The sequence below is a fragment of the Daphnia pulicaria genome, chromosome 10 (genome assembly GCF_021234035.1).
Source record: "Daphnia pulicaria isolate SC F1-1A chromosome 10, SC_F0-13Bv2, whole genome shotgun sequence".
NCBI classification, from domain to species: domain Eukaryota; kingdom Metazoa; phylum Arthropoda; class Branchiopoda; order Diplostraca; family Daphniidae; genus Daphnia; species Daphnia pulicaria.
Genome location: NC_060922.1, coordinates 6865040 through 6875793, shown reverse-complemented (window position 1 = coordinate 6875793; position 10754 = coordinate 6865040). Strand labels below are relative to the sequence as shown.

The window sequence follows — 10754 nt, the reverse complement described above, 5'->3', positions numbered from 1 at the left end:
AAAAAAACTCACCATTGTTTGTTTTTTAAACAACCATCTTCATAACTACCAAACACATAGGATCGCTATTTGCACCAGTAGACTAGATGCAAAATTCGCCAGAAGTCTATGAGTTTGAAAAACTTGTAACTTGACTGACGCAGATTTCCGCAAAACTAAACCATCGCTTTTTGTCTCATTGCCGCAGCGATAGTGGCGGGTTGCGTTTAACTCGTACAGAAAAAAACGTCTTGCACCGGACGCTGTGTTTATAGAATATTTTGAACATATTAAAAAGAAAATAAAAAATCAGTTCTTGCAATATTTTTTTTTGATATTATAGATATTACATGTGATAACATTGGTTTTTAGGGTTAAAGGTATAAATTTAAGGGTTAGTAGGTGTATGTTTTCAGGATTTGAAGCATTGGAAGGTATATGTTTGTGGGGTTTGGAGATTAATTGGTAGGGCAACATTTGTAGGGTTATAGATTAACTGAATTTTTATCCAAACTTGAAATATCCTCCCTCCCCCCCTCCAACATCCTCTACTTTCCTTTCCCAATCCCGGAAACATGTTTATTATTTGTTGATATAAACATCCCAAATTTTTTTTGTTGCTCCTGAACTTATAAACTGCAATAGTCGCGATGACAATTTAACAAAATATGATGCAACTTCGGTAACACAACATCACCAAGGAACGGCCAATTGAACTTGATATAGAAAGATCTTTCACCAGCATAGGCTGCAACAACGTGCCACATCGGACAGCAACTACACGAACATACATGATCAACCTATAACCAAAATGAAATGAATTAAATAATCTTCAGTATCAATGGAAATGCTGTCAATTAAAAGACGAATAAATGTCACTTAATGTTATATACAAGAATTAAAGCCCTCAGCTGGCTACGTCAAATCCATGTGTAAGTTGGGCAGCAACAAAGAAGCTCAAACTCCACCAGGGTGTTAATCCTATCTAAAAAACAAAACAAACAACTCCATTACTTTCAAGGAACAATTCTCAAATGACAAAACAATTTGAACAAAGTTAAGTTGAACTACAAAATCCTTCAGAATAAATGTTGCAAAGGAATGTACAGTTGGCAAGCTTTTCAAAGGTTCAATTTCCACAATTGAAGTAGGTTGAAGAGATAGGCACTAACTAAATCTGTAGTCTCACAGTTAGAAAGTTTTACATTATATTTACCCAAATTGTTCTGAAGTGTTTCTGACAAACGTGAAGCTGGTACAGGAAAAAGAGACATTTTGGCAAAATGTTCAGCTGCTCAGGCCACATGATCAGATGAAATTGCCATGTAGAAATTATAGGCTGTTACCAGATACCAGGGTGTTAATCCTATTTAAAAAAAACAAACAACTCAATTACTATCAAGCAACAATTTCTCAAATGAAAAAAAAAAACATTTTGATCGAAGTTGAGTTAAACTACAAAATCCTTCAGAATAAATGTTGCAAAGGAATGTACAGTTAGCAAGCTTTTCAAAGGTTCAATTTCCACAACTGAAATAGGTTGAAGAGATAGGCACTAACTAAATCTGTAGTCTCACAGTTAGAAAGTTGAGCATTATATTTACCTGAATTGTTCTGAAGTGTTTCTGACAAACGTGAAGCTGGTACAGGAAAAAGAGACATTTTGGCAAATTTGTTCAGCTGCTCAGGCCACATGATCAGATGAAATTGCCATGTAGAAATTATAGGCTGTTACCAGATAGATACCTAAATTCATACAAAAATAATTATCACAGTCACATCCAAGAATCTTAAGAGAAAATACCATTATTACGAATAAAAATGTCAAGAAAGAAAAGTACGCCGTATTAAGTATCCAATCCAACGATACGTTTTCAACATGTGGTTTCCAATCAGTGTTTTAAGAAATGGCGGAATTTCGTCTTGAGTAACGAAGACACTCGCGCCATCTAGCAGACATAATTTCAGCCACCTAGTGATATCCAATATATTCCTTAGGCACTCGGAAGACTGGACGGAATGGAAGGAAATTTTTTTTTTCAAAACTACTTTAAAATAAATTTAGCAAATCTTTACATAATTGCGGAAAAATTTCCGAATTTTTAATCCCTAAGACCCCTAAGGTGAATGAGTAGCAGTACTAGAGCCAATCTACAACCTGTATCGGTAAATTCATATCACATGTAGTTAGCTTACATCTGTAAAGGATATGCTGTAGTGGAACTCTGTCGCTGAAATGTTTTAAACTGTGGTGATGCAAAGTAGCAGTTCTTCCAGGACTCTGTTGGACAAAGTGACAACAGCCCCAGACTCAATTAGACTTTCATTCAGCTATCCTTTTGTTGGAGGCTGGTTCCAGTCTCCAACAAAATCATAACAGCAAGGAAGCTCAGATTTCATCTTGCTTATTAAACTACTTATAAATTAAAAAAAACTATTAAGGAATAGAAGGTGTTCACATACACAATCAATGTGATGCTAGTCATGCTACACATTGGACATACTGGGAGTAACCAAAACTATGTAGTGTCTCAAAATGACTTCAATATACCTGAAAATTAAAGAATATGAATTTACAGTTAGTAAAGTTCCCAAAAATTCTATTTAAATTTAGTTCAATGCAAAGAAGTGAATTCTTGTTAAACAACATCTCCACAGTCCACCATAGACTTCATGTAAAGTTCTACAATAGTCAAGCAAAAGAATCTCTTTGATAGAACTAAATCAATAGCATAATAGTAGGAAAGTTCATCAACAATTCAACATAATTACTTTCCATGTAAAGTGTTTCTGCAGGAGGTAACACGACAACTGGTACAGGCACGACATTTCGGGAAATTTTACAAAGGTTTCAAGACTCGCCCGATCAAATCAATTGACCAAATGCAAATGGAAATTATAGGCTAGAAAACCTGTAAGTTTAGACAAGAAATTAAAAATAACTAAGTAAACTTAAGAAATCAAAAGTAGATTTTAAACCTTTTTAATGTTAATGACGCGAAATGTCGAGAAATTAAATTGTATTGTATTGTATAGCAACAAAATTTCACTAGGAAAGTTGGAAACCCAACACAACAAAAATGGCTGAATACTGTGAATGAATGTTAGTGTTTATCGATTCGCGCCACCTGTTGGACATGTGTTGGAGTTGGACACACTTTTAGCCACCTAGCGGCGTACAAATAACCTTTTCGATTGTGCCATCTAGCGAGACGACCGACAACTAAAGCAATCCTAGTGGAAACGGAAAGAGAAAAAAAAATGTTTAGAAAAACCCTTTTGGTAACTATTCGGAGTACATTTCTGAGATAAAAGACAAATAGGACTGGTCACTCCCAGTAGGATGTGGGTGGGGTAGCACATATTTTTGTCGTCATTTGAGAAAATTCTCAATTGATCGGAATCAGTCCGGTTATCATCTGCTTCCACTTTTTCTTTTATTTCCCTCGATTGAACATCAGTGAGAACAGCAAGTTAATGGCGCATATTTACCATCTCCATTCGTTCAGCGGTCCGTGTGCCTATAGAACGACTCTACCAGTTGGCGAGTCAAAGGATATTGAACACGATCTTCCTAACTTTTTATCCGCTAAAAAAAAAAAATGAATAATTTAATAATAATCAGTGCAAATGAAAAAGGAGGAAAAGGCATCAAATGCAGTTGCCTTCAATCCATTCTGTATTTTAAAAAGGTTTAAACTGCTACGGCCGAGGGGTCTCACTATGTGTGAACTTAAAGTCCGATAAAGTCAAAGTTCAATAGAAAGGGGGAAAGGATATAATGGTGGAAAACGTTGCCAACTTTGTGGTTGTTTCCCTTTTTTTTTAGCACTTAACATGTAAAGGAAGGAACTTGGGGAGGAATATTTGGGTTTTGGTTAAATGTTTCCGTTCTCGCTCCTTGACATACTTCTTGTACAACGAATCCTCTTATGTGGTCACCGCTCCATTACGTGCCTTACCAGCAAATGTCATATTTGTGTCAACCCCTGCATGGTGTAAATATACATATAGTCATGCAAAATGTGTCGGGTTATTCGCCGTCCGCCGTTGACATGTCATCACTCCATTTCATCACCTCTCTCAATTTTTTGGCACTTTGAAGGAATAATTTGATAGCGGGATAACCCCAAACGATTGCCGTTTTTAATTCCAGCTCGAGTTTTTCTCTTGCCTCCGTGGTGATACTCCTAAATACTCCCAGCACACTTCTATATTGTATACTTATCCGTCTTAATTATCACAATAACGATTTTTTATTCTGAATAACTGTTGATTTGTCGAGGTTTTTAGTTTTTCTTGATTTCTTATTAAACTCTTCTTATTACGGCCTTTAGCGGGTTATTGAACGCCATATACTATTTTGTTTGATTTTGATAAAAACGATATGCAGCTCTTCGGGTATCTGTATTTCGCTATCGCACAGGTGATGATGTAAATCTTTGTTGATAGATGGCGTGGAGTTGATGTTACTGAGACTAATTTAAAAAGCTGAAAAAACTTACGAAAGGCTGATCTTTTTCTTATCCAGGGTTACGTGAATAATAAAACAGGTACATGCAAGTTCATGTTACGGGCAGAGGCCGGAGATAGAGACCGGCAACGATACCAATCTCGTTTCGGAGTTGTTGGGATTGGTGAAAGAGCGAGGACCTCGTCGGCTCGTCGCATTATCCAAATCCAAGAAATTGTATATTTGTATTGGTTAGTTGGAGGCAGTGGGTAGTGCTGTAGTGCTGGTCGTCATGGTGCACTTGTTTGCCGTTTGGCAGTCTGCCGACCGTGGCATGACATTTACCACGTTCAAACTCCTTAAACTCGATATGCAAATGAAAGTCGTGTGGTTTAGACCAAAAGTTATGACAAGTTTCAAAAGCGTTGCTCCCCATGCAGCAGCAAGCCCCGTCGTTCTCTCCACCCATAAATATAGTACGACCTCGTCATTTCACGCAACTTCCTTTCTCGGACTTCTCGTCGGATTTCACGTTCGATGTAACGCACAACGGTGCACGCTGTGTATACCATAATAATACAAGTTTGTACTATATGTGTGTATACGATCAACAGCTATAACAAACAATCAATAGACAGAACTAAACACAAGAATGTTAAATCAAACAATTATTTCGCCTTAGTGAAACTAAAGTCATTCCAAAATTACGAAGAACTATGAAACGTCGCCGAGTCTCTTATTAGGAATTTTGGATTGACATAAAAAAAACTTACGGAAATGAAATCTTTTGTGTAACTCATTCGAGTAGGTCAATAAAGAAGGCACTGTACATTTATTATGAGACATCAAACAGCTGCAGACAATCAAAATATAGAAGCCTGAACTCGTTGTTTATATGTGCGTACTACTGTCGTGCCAAGTGTTTAAGTGAATCTTTTGATTGCGGAAGTACGGACTCAAATTGCGGTGTGCGTGTCTGCCTGGTTATGTGTGTGCGGCGGTGGCGGTGGTGGGTTGAACGGTGTTGAACTTTCACCGCCGCCCCCGCTGCCACCGGCGCGCCACCGAAAGGCTGGGCGGTGTGAAAAGAGGGACGCGCGGCGGCCGGCCGACCAGCCCAAATATTACAAGAGAGAGGAGAGCATTCAAGCGCGCAACTCAAACCAACGGTTGGCTCGTTCACCCACCCGCCACATTTTGACATTAGACGTTGCGCTACATGCGTCTAGAGACTGCTGCTGCTGTAAACCCCGTCTATTTAATATGTGTTTGATAATATACTATACAATCCCGACTGATGAGTGTGACCGACATTTCGGCTCGTAAAAAAAAGCTTCCAGCGAACCACAGTCGACGTGTGTGCATAGACGTCAAGTCGCCGCGGTGTGACTCGCACCAATGTCTGACGCGGGTTGATCTAACGCGTTTTGTGTTTTTAGGTTTGGCCTCTCGCGAAGGCAGTCAGCAAATGCTGCGCCGATGCACTTTGAGTTGTTTATACGCACCGGAATTTCCGCGCCCCCCTCTACCTACTCGACCCGTTATGCGCACAGCAGCAGCACCAGAGCTTTACAAGAGCGTCTATACACTTTGCTGCGCTGTCTCTATACGGTCTAGAATTTGAAATTAGACGATTAGTAGCGCGTAGCTGTTCATCGATTTGTTTCTGCTGCCAGTCTGTGAGGGACGGAAAGGAGGGGGGAGAGAGAGACCGGCAATCTGTCAAAAGTGATTCATTAACAATCCACTCATTCGAATTTATGGTTGAGTGTTTTACGCAGGTATTAATGTTAAGTCCCTTACTAAAACTACGGTTGAATTGTGGGACTATTATTTCTTTCCTAAGTTACATCCCATATATTTTTTTAAAAAAGTGCGCCAGTATAAAATTTGAGACGTTTTTCAAACAAAAATCTGAAAAATTCGAGATAAAACAAACAAATGTACACATAAAACCGTAAACCGAGAATTAGCATTGTGCAGTTGTGCTTAATCGCGAGTAGAATTCCATTCTTGTTCGATCATTACTTTACCCCAGTTTACACCACAGGATAAAATATTTGGCTGGTATGATGAGACCAATTTATCTTTATGCTGCCAACATAATCCGTGTAATAATACAATCAAAAAGGCCTGTTCACGAAACCAAAGAGAAGAAAGATGGTCAGATATCCGTTTCCTACCCAATACATTTATCCAATTTATTCCTCCCCTTTTTTTCTTTCTCCGAGAAGATTCAACTTTTGATAAAATGTGGCACACGAAAAAAGGCTGAGTGTTGTCGTCCTCGATTTCTGTTGATCGAATCAGCGAGACGACGAGGAAAATTCCAGGGAATATTTCCAAACTTTAAATCGAACGTCGACGGCGATATCAGCCACAATATGAAGGGAGACGGAAGAGGAGACAATGGAAGCACGAAAATAAAAGGGGCGAGCCCGAAAACGGGCGTTTTATTTATTTAAAAAAGAAAAGAAAAAAGAGTCAATAAATTTGTAAGTAATTCAATATAACGCGGTTAAAGACATTTTTGTTTTGTTTTGTTTTTTTCCCAGGGAAATGTTTACTTAGCGTCTAACTTACAACCATTCCCGACCAGCCATCAGACCCCCCCCCCCCCCCCCCCCCAGACAAAAAAAAGTTGATTGGAAGTTTTGCCTCCATCGTTTTCTGTCACTAAACGGACGACGGTGCGACCTTCCGCACGCGCAATAACATACGTTTAAAAAATACAGTGCGCAACGAGAGACCAAAACTATAAGGAGCTGCTGGATAAAATAGCGGCGGCGGAGGTGGAGGCGTGTAGAGGAGGGGGGGCGGCGTGTTATCAACGAATGAAATACGGCGGATTGGCCTGTCAGCCCGACTGAAATTTCATTTGACAGTGTTTTATGTGTGTTTAGTCTCTCGCACCCAACAGGAAGGAGAACAACAACAACATACACACTGCACCTTATAATATAATAGACAGTATACTATATCGACGTAAACCATTGAGAGTGTGGATCTCGGGGGCGTGTCCGGCACGTCTAAATATCTCCCATCCCATCCCCCCCTCCCCGCCCGGTCGCTCTAACTCGACAGGAACCAAAACAAAAAAGAAACTCGAATTTATAATGGCGAGGGAAAAAGCGGAGATGGAGAGAGAGAGAAAAGAGCGTGTAACTTGTTAAAGCGTAGCCTCCGTTGACTGCCTGTGATCTGGCCCGACCGACATGGAACCAGCTCAGCCGAGTATAGATACACACACACACAGGATATATAGAGAGTGCAACATCCAACTTATAACCAACACCAAAAAACAAAACAAAAGGAGAGCAAAGCCCGGGCAGTTAATTCTAGACATAGCACAACAAATAAAAAATAGGAGCTGTTGCTAATGTTGATGACGCTCGTCACATCAAGAGCTGCTGCCTTTTTCCCTCGCATTCAGCCGTTACGGCCCGCAAACCCAAGCCGGAAGTTGTTACAGCACAGCTCGACTTACTCCTCGAGTAATTAAAAAAGAAAATAAGGCCAACGAGAGATAAAGAAAACGGAGAGCGGCAAATAAATAAATAGAAACAAAAGCTCTTTGCTGCGTTAGAGATGCGTACAAGACGTATATATATCCATCCGTAATTGAATGTAATAAGAAGAAAACAAAAGATGGCGATGGCGCTGGATTCTCTCGCTTAATAGAATCAGTTGAAAAGCGTGGCGTAACGCATCCTGTTTTCTTTGCTCCGATGAAAGTGAATGCCCTTTTCTTTCTCTCTCTCTCTCTGTGTGTCTATACATTTGTTGTGTGTCGTTGCCTATTGTCGTGGGAAGAGTCGATGGTTTTCGTACGTGTGTAATCATAATAGCACGACGTCACGATGATGAACGATAAGGGGGGGGGGGGGAGGGCAGGTCGGCGGCACTATCGTCATCGCGTGTCGCATTGACATTCCCTTTTTTTAAATATTTTTTTTATTTTAATTTTTTTTTTTTGCTATTTGTTCTCGGGACAAACAACGTCGCATCGGCCCACAATCAGCCAGTTTCATCATTGCCGGGTCCTAGATTCTTCGTCTTGTATTCTCCGGCTGATGGTGCGCAAAGAAGAGTCAGCCCAGTCAAGGCATAAAGGGCCGTCTATAAAGAAAGAAGAAGAGGAAAAAATAAGCCGCCCGCTGGGCCGTTCGAACTCCGGCTGACTTGTCACACTTTTTGGAAAATGGTCATCGGGAGGGGGTAGGTAGATACGTGTATACATCAACGTGTGGTCGTACCAAGTCCATGAGGGTTAGCTGTGGTCAAAGAAGGGGAGAAAATATGTACACATGTCCGCTGTATTATTGTATCCATCTCAATATCGAAATAAAATAAATTAGAAAAGAATTTCCAGAAAATAACGGAAGAAAAAAAATAAAAGGAGCTCCTCCTGCTGATCTAACCTCTGACCCGGGGGTCTCCCAGCATCTAAACGGATACAACAGCAGCTGCTGCTGCTGCTGCTGCTGCATATGCTAATGAGTTCCTGGGCCATAAGAAAAAAAGGGGAAAAAAGTGAGAGAGACGATTGCTGTGGGGGCGTTTTCATTCCTGACCTCCCGGGCCGACTGTTGCTGCTGTTGCTGCTGATATTTTGGGTGGTGGTCCGCGCTCACCGGCCATTCACCCATCACACTCGAACATTTTTCCTTCGTCTACGTGTGTGTGTGTATAGAGGCCAGCCTCCTATTCCCATACAGCGCCAGTATATATATGATTATATTATACACCTTTGCCATCGTGTGACAATCCGAGTTTTTTCGCTGGGCCTTTTTTCTTCTTCTTTTCATGGAGGGATCCTGCCGGGAGAGCAGCAGTGCCGGACCGACTGCTGGTGCCCCGGCAATTTGTTATTTGATGGCCAAGTTCGATACCGATAACCTCGCGCGTTGTTGGGGGTGGTGACTCGACACATGTGAGTGCGTGTTTGTCCTGTGTTGAGCCCAAGCAGCGCCTATATACAGACGACGAGGTTGATACACAGCACACAGCCCCCCATCTCATTCTGTCCTTTCTTTCTTTCTTTTTTGGGTGTCCAGCGCAGAGTGAGTAGAGAGAGGCTGAGGCTGGGACACTCACTGGTGACTGCATGAGGCTGATTGCTACCGAGATTGCAGGCGACATTCCACGGCATCATGAATAGCTTATGGGTTGATCGGCCCAGCTGTGCGTGTATGTGCGAGCCCCGGTGATTTGTTGTGTGGCAACCCCCGAGAGAGTCGAACGCTTCCCTTGTGCTGCGCTTCGCCTATCACTATACCATGACAATGACAGTTTCGCCTTATTGTATCCAGCCACCAAAATATTTTAAACATTTCGATAAATCTTTGGCCAAAAAAAGAAAATAATATTTCTCAGCTATTCTTTTTGAGCTGTTTAATATTTTATTTTATTTCCTTGGCGTTTGGTTCCCGCGGCGGATTATATGGCAGCAGCAGCAGCAAATAATCAAACGGTTGGAAAATAAAACGTCAAGTCGTTTGAATAACAACCACGCAGAGTCGATATCAAATCATTGAAAGAGAAAGAATATACGAGCCACAGACGACACCGTCGAAGAGTTGGCAAGTCTTAAAAATCAAAAGATTCGATTTATTTATTTTGAAAGAAAATTGTGCGCAACAAATAAATCGAATAAGGACTTGGAACGACCATCACCAGACTTATCCAGTTGAATAAGAAAGAAAAAAAAACAGTTGATGCACTTCATTTTCTTTCTCTCTCTGTGTGCTCAGTAAAGAAAAAAAAAATGTTAAAATAAAATGGTAGGTATAATAATAAGATACGAGGTACAAGACGAGTTGACTCAAGATGACGAACGAGCAGCCGACGATGAAGGTTCAAAGTGTCCGCGATAAGCCCCGAAAATAAAGTGAAAGAAAAAAGGTCTCGAAAAACGATCAAAAGAAAATATGACAGACACGAAATGCTAATGGGCGTCAAGTGATAGTCATCATCAACCAATCGTACGTCTAGTACGTAGCATATATACATGCACGTCTGAATATATTATCGCTTTAAACTGACGGGGGAAAACGATCGTACATCGCCACACACACACACAAAAAGAAAGAAAAGATTACGCGGACGTATAGACTACCTTTAGGTGGTACCTAACGCAGTATACTACATTGTGCTGTATAGTCTCTTGCATAATAATAACAGATAGATGGAGATGGAGAGAGTGTAGCCCTGGTAGAGACACTTGGGTGGCATCGACGGCCGGGGGGAGGTTGCTACACCCCAGCCATATGCATTTTGTATTTGTATAAATCAGTTCTACGAAGAATCTATAGCTCTTATA

General features: G+C 40.7%; 1 long non-coding RNA gene across 1 annotated transcript; it reads right to left on the bottom strand.

Moving 5' to 3' along the window:
* Window positions 1-330: 330 nt before the first annotated feature.
* LOC124314903 lies at window positions 331-4072 on the bottom strand. The gene is made up of 10 exons (XR_006911307.1): window positions 4058-4072; window positions 2959-3968; window positions 2752-2891; window positions 2443-2530; window positions 2176-2260; window positions 1784-1951; window positions 1584-1725; window positions 1196-1345; window positions 873-960; window positions 331-779 (listed from the first exon to the last, which is right to left on the bottom strand). It is a non-coding gene; the product is annotated as an uncharacterized LOC124314903 (long non-coding RNA).
* Window positions 4073-10754: the final 6682 nt, after the last annotated feature.